This window comes from Sciurus carolinensis, chromosome 10 (assembly GCF_902686445.1).
Source record: "Sciurus carolinensis chromosome 10, mSciCar1.2, whole genome shotgun sequence".
NCBI classification, from domain to species: domain Eukaryota; kingdom Metazoa; phylum Chordata; class Mammalia; order Rodentia; family Sciuridae; genus Sciurus; species Sciurus carolinensis.
In genome coordinates, this window is record NC_062222.1 from 97946891 (window position 1) to 97956773 (window position 9883).

Consider the following 9883-nt stretch of genomic DNA (forward strand, 5'->3'; position numbering starts at 1 on the left):
ATGTCAGTGGGGCTGGAAGGATTAATGGGAATGGTTTTAAGGGATATCTTCTACATTGTATGGAGGTGGTAGCTCTGTATTAAAACCAGCTGGGGAGCTCTCAGAAACCCTACCTCTAAATATTCTGATTAAATTGATTTGATGTAGCCTGGGCATTGGTAATGCTACAGAGCACCCCAGTTTATTTTTCTGAACAGCCAAAGTAGAAAACCAAAGAGAGTGTGGGCTTTGCAATGAGACAGTTCTGTTCTAGCATCTGTGACCTTGGGGCACTCCCCATCATGGGGTGATGTGTGTGTCCCATGATTTCGATGTTTCTTCCTACTTCTGTCAACCTCTGTGAAGAAATTCTGCCATGAGAGAATCTCTCCTCTTTGAAAAATTGTCCTTGACTGAAAAACCCTGCACTGAGAGCCAAGAAACCTGGGTTCTATCCCTGTTCTGCTGCTAGGATGCTGTATAGCTTGGCATATCAGGTACAGAGATAGAGCAGATACTTAGGATTATTATTTGCAAGACACTGTGCTTGTACTCAACACATCTCAGAGCCTCAATTTCTGCATGTCAGTGTTTGCAGATCAGTATCTGTTGGTTGTAAAGTCCATTTAATAGGTCATGACCAGAATTATTTTTAGAAAAAGATATAAAATCTAGCAGAAAATGCAGTGCACTGCAGAGGACGAGGCATATATTACAAAGTAAACTTTTTTAGTTATATATGTGTGTGTATGAAATCATGATGCAAAATGTATTTTGTGTTGTGAATTGCAAGTTAAAAAGTTTGAGTGTGCTGATTTTGGCTGCATATATACTAAAGTAGGACCAAGACATGGAAGGTTACATGGCTACTGTGCAAACGTAACATAAGCTCATCAAGTATTCTATATGTTTTTATGTTATATTTTTTTAACCACAAAAAAAAATAAAGTTTGAGAAACATAGATTTATATTGCTCTACAGGAACCCCTTCCTTCCAATCTATTGTTCCTGACTACTCCAGCCTTCTGTGAACTTGCCCTTCTGTGACCTCCATTTGTTACTAGGCAGTCCAGTGACTAAAAACACCCTTCTGAATTAGCTAAGTCTATGTTTGAGTGGAATTTCTCACTTATATCGAATGACCTAGAAGATGTACACAACCTACCTCACCTTAGGTTTCTGATGTGGATGATCCCATCCAGGACACACAAAAGTTATGAGATTAAATGAAATGTTGCAGGCAAAACTTAGCACAAATCACCTTGTTCCAAGAAGGAGCTCAGTGCATCATAAAAATTGTAACCCAACTTCCAACCTGACCAGATCTGAACAGTCTGTAATTTGATGCAGATCAAATTACAAAATCATAAATAGTTTATGCTTACCTGATTGGAAAGAAACAAGGACACAGCCTCAAGCAGACCCTAATGCTGAAGAACAGCCATTCTCTGCTGGCATGCCCCAGTTCCATGTAGGTCTTGGAAAGAGTCAGGGTCCTTGAGCATGTCCACCACCTACTCATCCCTTTCAGCCATCTTTCCTGACATGGCCTGCTGTACCTGGGAAGGTGAGGCAGAAGGCAGCAGATCCTGGCTATGATTTGCTCCAAGGACCTAAACAACTATATCTCAGTGCCACTAAAATCAATAGATGGAAGCTGAGGATCAGCTGTGTTGCAAACTGGGCATCTGCCTGAAAGAAGAACACAACAGAGAAATGAGAAAGAGCTGGGGACCAGAACATTGATAAACTAGGGGGAAGATTCAGACATTAGACTGGAAATAAATGAGCATCATCAAATAGTAAATGAATAAGCAACTCAGTAGGTCCTAATTGCTTCAGAAATAGGCTGGGAACCAAAGCATTGCCTTGTAAATGATTTTTTTTCAGGAAATACCCACTAATCAATTACCAGGGCTTCTGTGTAATAGTTTCTCCAGATTTATAGTTGGTGATCATGTGAATTGGATCATTGATTCTCGAATGAGATAAGCAGCAGTACTGGTAACCTAATCTACTTACTCCAAGTAGCTACAAAGAAATTAGCTGCCCTTGGTGGAAGCCAGCCAGTTACTGGGGAGTGAAAAGAAATCCATTTATCATGGAGAGCCTCACACCAGCCCAGTCCCCCTGGGGCATCCAGCTCTGCTGAGAAGATGTTGATGGAGAAAGGGATAATGATCCATAAATAGATATATGGAGTGGGGGTGGGGAGGGTGGAGGAAGCCTCAGAAATTGCCCTGGGAAAAATGTACCTTCAGATGACAAAAATTACAAATAATATATGAAGTGATATAAAGAGTCGGATTGCTGAAAGTTGCACTAGCTGTCAGTGTGTGTATATGTGTAGTGTGTGTGTTTTTCTGGAAGAAAACTGGATCTGAGATTGTACAGTAAGAAGAAAAATACATGTGAGTACTGTAGCCCCATCTAAAAATATATTTCTAACACAATCATTTTTCAGGAAAGAGAAGGCAAGGATGCCTGGAAATAGCTGCATCTAATCAGCCCCCATCCCAAGCAATCAACTGAAGTCCAGGAAATTCCATATGTAACCAGAAGAATAGACATCCTGGAGCATTTTGCCACAGTTAAGATTAGCGGAAACAGACCCCCATCAGAGCTCCTAACAAAGAACTCAAGGTGAAAAAACTGCAGTGGGGCTCTGCTGAGAAGGTGGTGTCTCTGGGCAAGAGGGATGGAACCAGGCCCCCTCCGTTGCCTTGGCTGTGCCTGTGGTTCTGAGACCCTCTCTGACAGTAGCCCAGGGGAACCTCCTTCTCCAAGGAGAACAATGAAAACAAAAGTGGTCAGGGCTCTGCATACCCTCCTGATTCCTCCCCATGATCTTTCAAGATGCTTGCCAACACAGAATGGTTTATGATGAGAACTCTCTAGATCCTTCCCTCTCCAAAGGCCATAAAGGTATTCTGTGCAGTTTCCTAAGAAATTCCAAATTTTCCCTTTCATAAGAAGCTCCCCTTCTCTGTGAAATCAAAAGACACAAAAAGCACAAACAAAAATGAAGAGGTGGATAATTTCCATTTTATTAAAATGAAGAACTTCTATTTACCAAAAATACCATGAAGAAAGTAAAAAGATCAGCCACAAACTGGGAGAAAATCTTTACCTCACATCTAATTGAGAATAAAGAATGCCTATGCTCCACTACAAAATGTCCCCCAAATCATAAAGCAATTCACAAAGGAAATATAAATGGTTACCAACATATTAAAAGGTCACCAATTCCATTAGAAATTAAGGAGATGCAAATTAAAATCATCATGAGATATCATTTTATATCCACTAGATGAACAAAAAACTATGGAGTCAGACAATAGTGAGTATTAATGAGGATGTGGATAAACGGAATCTTCTAGATGACAGTCGTGACTATAAATTAGAATAATTTCCCAATTTCTTTGGAAGACCACTTGACATTATCTAGCGCAAGTAACGATGACATTTCTATGACCCAGCAATTCCACTCCTCGGTGTGTACCCTTGAGAAACTTGCACATGGGCTCCAGTGTGGGAAGCCGTCCTTATTTAGCAGAATCAGACTAGGTTGAGCCATGTAACGCGGAGGCCTGGCTTCTAGGAACTGCCAGGAAGTATGTGGGGTTGCGTGAGAGTGGTTCCCGGTTTCCTTCTGGAATTCTCCCAAGGGGATGGCTCCCCTAACTCCACCCTATCCTGTCCATCACAGAAGAAGCTTCTCCCAGTCCTTACCCACTTTTACCCACATATTATAAATAAAGGAGAGTTGGGTAACTTGGTTGTTGTAAAGAGGCCAGAGTTGGTAAGGCCAGACCTATCATACCCCCTCTCATAAAGAGCATTGGCTCTTGTGTGTTTATTGAGTAAATACGTTTTTTTTGGGTATTAGATAGAAAAACCACCAACATCCTCCTCCAGCAGTCAACCCTTTCCTCCTCCATGCAGGCCGTGGCAGAGAGGACCCTCGCACTCCAGGAAGTATACAGAGGACTGTTAATATTACAATATTACAGTAAAACTGAACGAACACTGTTAGGGAACACCTACACCCTAGACAACTATTTTTAATAAGCAAGGATATGATCAACACCAAATTCAGGCTAGGAGTTGTGTTGGAGGGGAAGGCAGGAGGTGGGCAGTTCAGAAGAGGACTTGGCCAGCTCAGGGCCTGTGGGTCAGGGTGGGTTTGTTTATATTGGGTATATTCCACTGTGGGCACAGAATATTACCTGATAAAATTACTTTTGTAAAAAACATGAGTAAACAAAACAAAATTCTCTATTGGCTCACTGACAAGGAAAATATGAGATCCTAGTTAAACATCAGTCTCACTACAATGGGAGGTGAAGGGTCATCCGGAAGTGATGGGTTACTCTCTGGGGGAGGGTCTGCCATCTTCTGAGAAGGCCAGCAACTAGCCTGCTGTGCTCGGATTGCACTTTTAAAGCCCAGGTTGGGGTAAGTGCTGATCGTTTGTGGGAGAGCAGTGTCTCTTAGTGCATGAATGTTACATGTAGTGGCGAGGAGAGATCTATCTGAGATGACTTCCTGTGAAGAAATCTGAGGGCTCTTCTGGAACAAGGCCTTTGGTCTAGTATGAGAGATGCCTACTTTCCACCTTGATAGCTTAAACTTGACATTGAACTGAGGTTAATTTTTTTTAACCTTTGAATTTTGAATTGTTAATTCAAAGACCCAACTGCTGGAGTCTTGGCATCTTTAGACTTGAAATCCTGGCACCATTCACGTAGCTACAATCCCCTAATTCCCATTTCTTTCTTTAATCTGTTTAGGTCTTATCCACCCTCCCAGAAGGATTATGCAGCTGACAGGATGGCAGGACACTGAAGACAGGAACCCTGTGTTACTCATCTTTATGTACCTAAAACTTGGGAAAATATATGCTGAATAGTTTAAGATCTTTTTTTTTTAAACATTTGAGTTGCCTAATAATAATTTTATAAATTTATGAAATATAACATGATGTTTTTATACTTATATACATTGTATAATGATGAATTTAGGGTAAATAGTATATCTGTCACCTCAAACATCTGTCATTTCTTTGTGGAGAGAGCATACAAGTTCCTTTTGTTTATCTGATTGAAACTTGCTATATATTATTAATAACTGTAGTCACCCTACAGTGAATTAGAACACCAGAACTTATTTCTCCTAACTGGAACATTGTGTCCATGAACAAGGTCTCCCCTCTCCCCTTCCACTCTTGTCTCTCAGTATCTATAGCAACCATCTGATTCTTTACTTCTTTGAGTTCAACTTTTCCAATTTCAGATATAAGTTAGATCACATGGTATTTGTCTCTCTGTACCTGCCTGGCTTATTTCTCTTTTAATAATGCTTCTCTAGGTTCATCCATATTGTCACAAATAATAGGATTTCCTTCTTTTTAAGGACTGAATGGTATTCCCTTGTTTATAACACATTTTCTTTTCTTTTTTTTTTCTTTTTTTTATTGTAAACAAATGGGATACATGTTGTTTCTCTGTTTGTACATGGCGTAAAGGCATAGCATTTGTGTAATCATAAATTTACATAGGGTAATGTTGGTTGATTCATTCTGTTATTTTTTCCCTTCCCCCCACCCCTCTTTTCCCTCTATACAGTCCTTCCTTCCCCCATTCTTGCCCTCCTCCCTAACCCTAACTCTGACCCTAAAACTAACCCCTCCCACGCCCCATTATGTGTCATCATCCTCTTATCAGCAAGATCATTCTTCCTTTGGTTTTTTGACATTGACTTATCTCACTTAGCATGATATTCTCCAATTTCATCCTTTGCCTGCAAATGCCATAATTTTATCATTCTTTATGGCTGAGTAATATTCCATTGTATATATATGCCACAGTTTCTTTATCCATTCATCAACTGAAGGGCATCTAGGTTGGTTCCACAATTTGGCTATGGTGAATTGAGCAGCAATGAACATTGATGTGGCTGTATCTCTGTAGTATGCTGATTGTAAGTCCTTTGGGTATAGGCCAAGGAGTGGGATAGGTGGGTCAAATGGTAGTTCCATTCCAAGTTTTCTAAGGAATCTCCATACTGCTTTCCAGAGTGGCTGCACTAATTTGCAGCCCCACCAGCAATGTATGAGTGTACCTTTCTCCCCACATCCTCGCCAACACCTGTTGTTGCTTGTATTCTTGATAATCGCCATTCTAATTGGGGTGAGATGGAATCTTAGGGTGGTTTTGATTTGCATTTCTCTTATTACTGGAGATGTTGAACATTTTTCCATATGTTTGTTGATTGCTTGTAGGTCTTCTTCTGTGAAGTGTCTGTTCATTTCCTTAGCCCATTTGTCGACTGGGTTATTTGTAGTCTTGGTGTAGAGTTTTTTGAGTTCTTTATAGATCCTGGAGATTAGTGCTCTATCTGAAGTATGATTGGCAAAGATTTTCTCCCACTCTGTAGGCTCTTTCTTTGCATTGCTGATAGTTTTCTTTGCTGAGAGAAAGCTTTTTAGTTTGAATCTATCCCAGTTGTTGATTCTTGCTTTTATTTCTTGTGCTATGGGAGTCCTGTTGAGGAAGTCTGGTCCTAAGCTGACATGTTGAAGATCTGGACCTACTTTTTCTTCTGTAAGACGCAGGGTCTCTGGTCTGATTCCGAGGTCTTAATCCACTTTGAGTTTAGTTTCGTGCACGGTGAGAGATATGGGTTTAGTTTCATTCTGTTGCATATGGATTTCCAATTTTCCCAGCACCATTTGTTGAAGAGGCTATCTTTTCTCCATTGCATATTTTTGGCCCCTTTGTCTAGTATGAGAAAATTGTATTTATTTGGGTTTGTGTCCGTGTCCTCTATTCTGTACCATTGATCTACCTGTCTATTTTGGTACCAACACCATGCCGTTTTTGTTACTATTGCTTTGTAGTATAGTTGAAGTTCTGGTATTGCAATACCCCCAGTTCATTTTTCCTGCAAAGGATTGCTTTAGCTATTCTGGGTTTTTTATTCTTCCAGATGAATTTCATGATTGCTTGTTCTATTTCTGTAAGGTACATCATTGGGATTTTAATTGGAATTGCATTGAATCTGTATAGCACTTTTGGTAGTATGGCCATTTTGACAATATTAATTCTGCCTATCCAGGAACATGGGAGATCTTTCCATCTTCTAAGGTGTTCTTTAATTTCTTTCTTTAGTGTTCTGTAGTTCTCATTGTAGAGGTCTTTCACCTCTTTTGTGAGATTGATTCCCAAGTATTTTATTTTTTTCGAGGCTATTGTGAATGGGGTAGTTTTCCTAACTTCTCTTTCTGAAGATTCATCACTTATGTATAAAAATGCATTAGATTTATGAGCATTGATCTTATATCCCACTACTTTACTAAATTCACTTATGAGTTCTAAACGTTTTCTGGTGGAATTTCCTGGTTCCTCTAAGTATCTAATCATATCATCAGCAAATAGGGATAGTTTGAGTTCTTCTTTTCCTATTCGTATCCCTTTAATTTCTTTGGTCTGTCTAATTGCTCTGGCTAGAGTTTAAAGGACAATATTGAATAGGAGTGGTGAAAGAGGGCATCCCTGCCTTGTTCCAGATTTTAGGGGGAATGCTTTCAGTTTTTCACCATTTAGAATGATATTGGCCATGGGCTTAGCGTAGATGGCCTTTATAATGTTAAGGAATGTTCCCACTATCCCTATTTTTTCTAGTGTTTTGAGCGTGAAGGGGTGCTGTATTTTATCAAATGCTTTTTCTGCATCTATCGAAATAATCATGTGATTCTTGACTTTAAGTCTATTGATATGGTGAATGACATTTATTGATTTCCTGATGTTGAACCAACCTTGCATCCCTGGGATGAAACCCACTTGATCATGGTGCACTATCTTTTTAATATGTTTTTGTATGCGATTTGCTAAAATTTTGTTGAGAATTTTTGCGTCGATGTTCATTAAGGATATTGGTCTAAAATTTTCTTTCCTCGATGTGTCTCTGTCTAGTTTAGGTATCAGGGTGATATTGGCTTCATAGAATGAGTTTGGGAGAGTTCCCTCCTCTTCTATTTCATGGAATGCTTTGAAAAGTATTGGAATGAGCTCTTCTTTAAAGGTTTTGTAGAACTCGGCTGAGAACCCATCAGGTCCTGGACTTTTCTTTGTTGGTAGGCTTTTGATGACTTCTTCTATTTCATTACTTGAAATTGGTCTATTTAAATTGTGTATGTCCTCCTCGTTTAGTTTAGGCAATTCATATGTCTCTAGAAACTTGATATCTTGGAAATTTTCTATTTTGTTGGAGTACAGATTTTCAAAATAGCTTCTAATTATGTTTTGCATTTCAATCGTGTCTGTTGTGATATTTCCTTGTTCATTCCGAATTTTGGTGATTTGGGTTTTCTCTCGTCTTCTCTTTGTTAGTGTGGCCAAGGGTTTATCAATTTTGTTTATTTTTTCGAAGAACCAACTATTTATTTTGTCAATTTTTTGTATTGTTTCTTTTGTTTCAATTTCGTTGATTTCAGCTCTGAGTTTAACTATTTCCTGTCTTCTACTACTTTTGGTGTTGTTCTGTTCTTCTTTTTCTAGGACGTTGAGCTGTAGTGTTAGGTTGTTTATTTGTTGAGTTTTACTTCCTTTATTGAATGCGCTCCATGAAATAAATTTTCCTCTAAGTACTGCTTTCATAGTGTCCCAGAGATTTTGATATGATGTTTCTTTGTTTTCATTTACCTCTAAGAATTTTTTAATTTCCTTCCTAATATCTTCTGTTATCCATTCATCATATAATAGCATATTATATGATTATAGCAGGTGTTGGAGTAGTTTCTGTTTTTCACTCTTTCATTTATTTCTAACTTCAATCCATTATGATCTGATAGAATACAAGGTAGTGTCTCTATCTTCTTGTATTTGCTAACATTAGCTTTGTGGCATAATATATGGTCTATTTTAGAGAAGGATCCATGTGCTGCTGAGAAGAAAGTGTATTCACTCCTCATTGGATGGTATATTCTATAAATGTCCGTTAAGTCTAAATTATTGATTGTGTTATTGAGTTCTATGGTTTCTTTGTTCAATTTTTGTTTGGAAGATCTGTCCAGTGGTGAGAGAGGCATGTTAAAATCACCTAGTATTATTGTATTATGGTCTATTTGGTTTCTGAGATTGAGAAGGATTTGACATACATGGATGAGCCACTGTTTGGGGCATAGATATTTATGATTGTTATGTCTTGCTGATTTATGGTTCCCTTAAGCATTATGAAATGTCCTTCTTTATCCTTTCTGACTAACTTTGGCTTGAAGTCCACATTATCTGAAATGAGGATGGATATTCCAACTTTTTTGCTGAGTCCATGTGCATGGTATGTTTTCCCATCCTTTCACCTTTAGTCTATGGGTATCTCTTTCTATGAGATGAGTCTCTTGTAGGCAACATATTGTTGGATCTTTCTTTTTTATCCAATCTGCCAGTCTATGTCTTTTGATTGATGAATTCAGGCCATTAATATTCAGGGTTATTATTGAGATATGATTTGTATTCCCGGTCATTTGACTCATTTTATTCATTTATTTGTTTATTTTTGACACGACTTGGTTCCTCTTTATTTGAGAGTTCCTTTAGGATAGGTCCTCCCTTTGCTGATTTGCTTCTTTGTTTTTCATCTCTTCCTCATGGAATATTTTGCTGAGAATGTTCTGTAATGCTGGCTTTCTTTTTGTATATTCTTTTAGCTTTTGTTTATCATGGAAGGATTTTATTTCATCGTCAAATCTGAAGGTAAGTTTTGCTGGGTATAAGATTTTTGGTTGGCATCCATTTTCTTTCAGGGCTTGAAAAATGTTGTTCCAGGCCCTTCTAGCTTTTAAGGTCTGGATTGAAAAATCTGCTGATATCCGTATTGGTTTCCCCCTGAATGTAATTTGGTT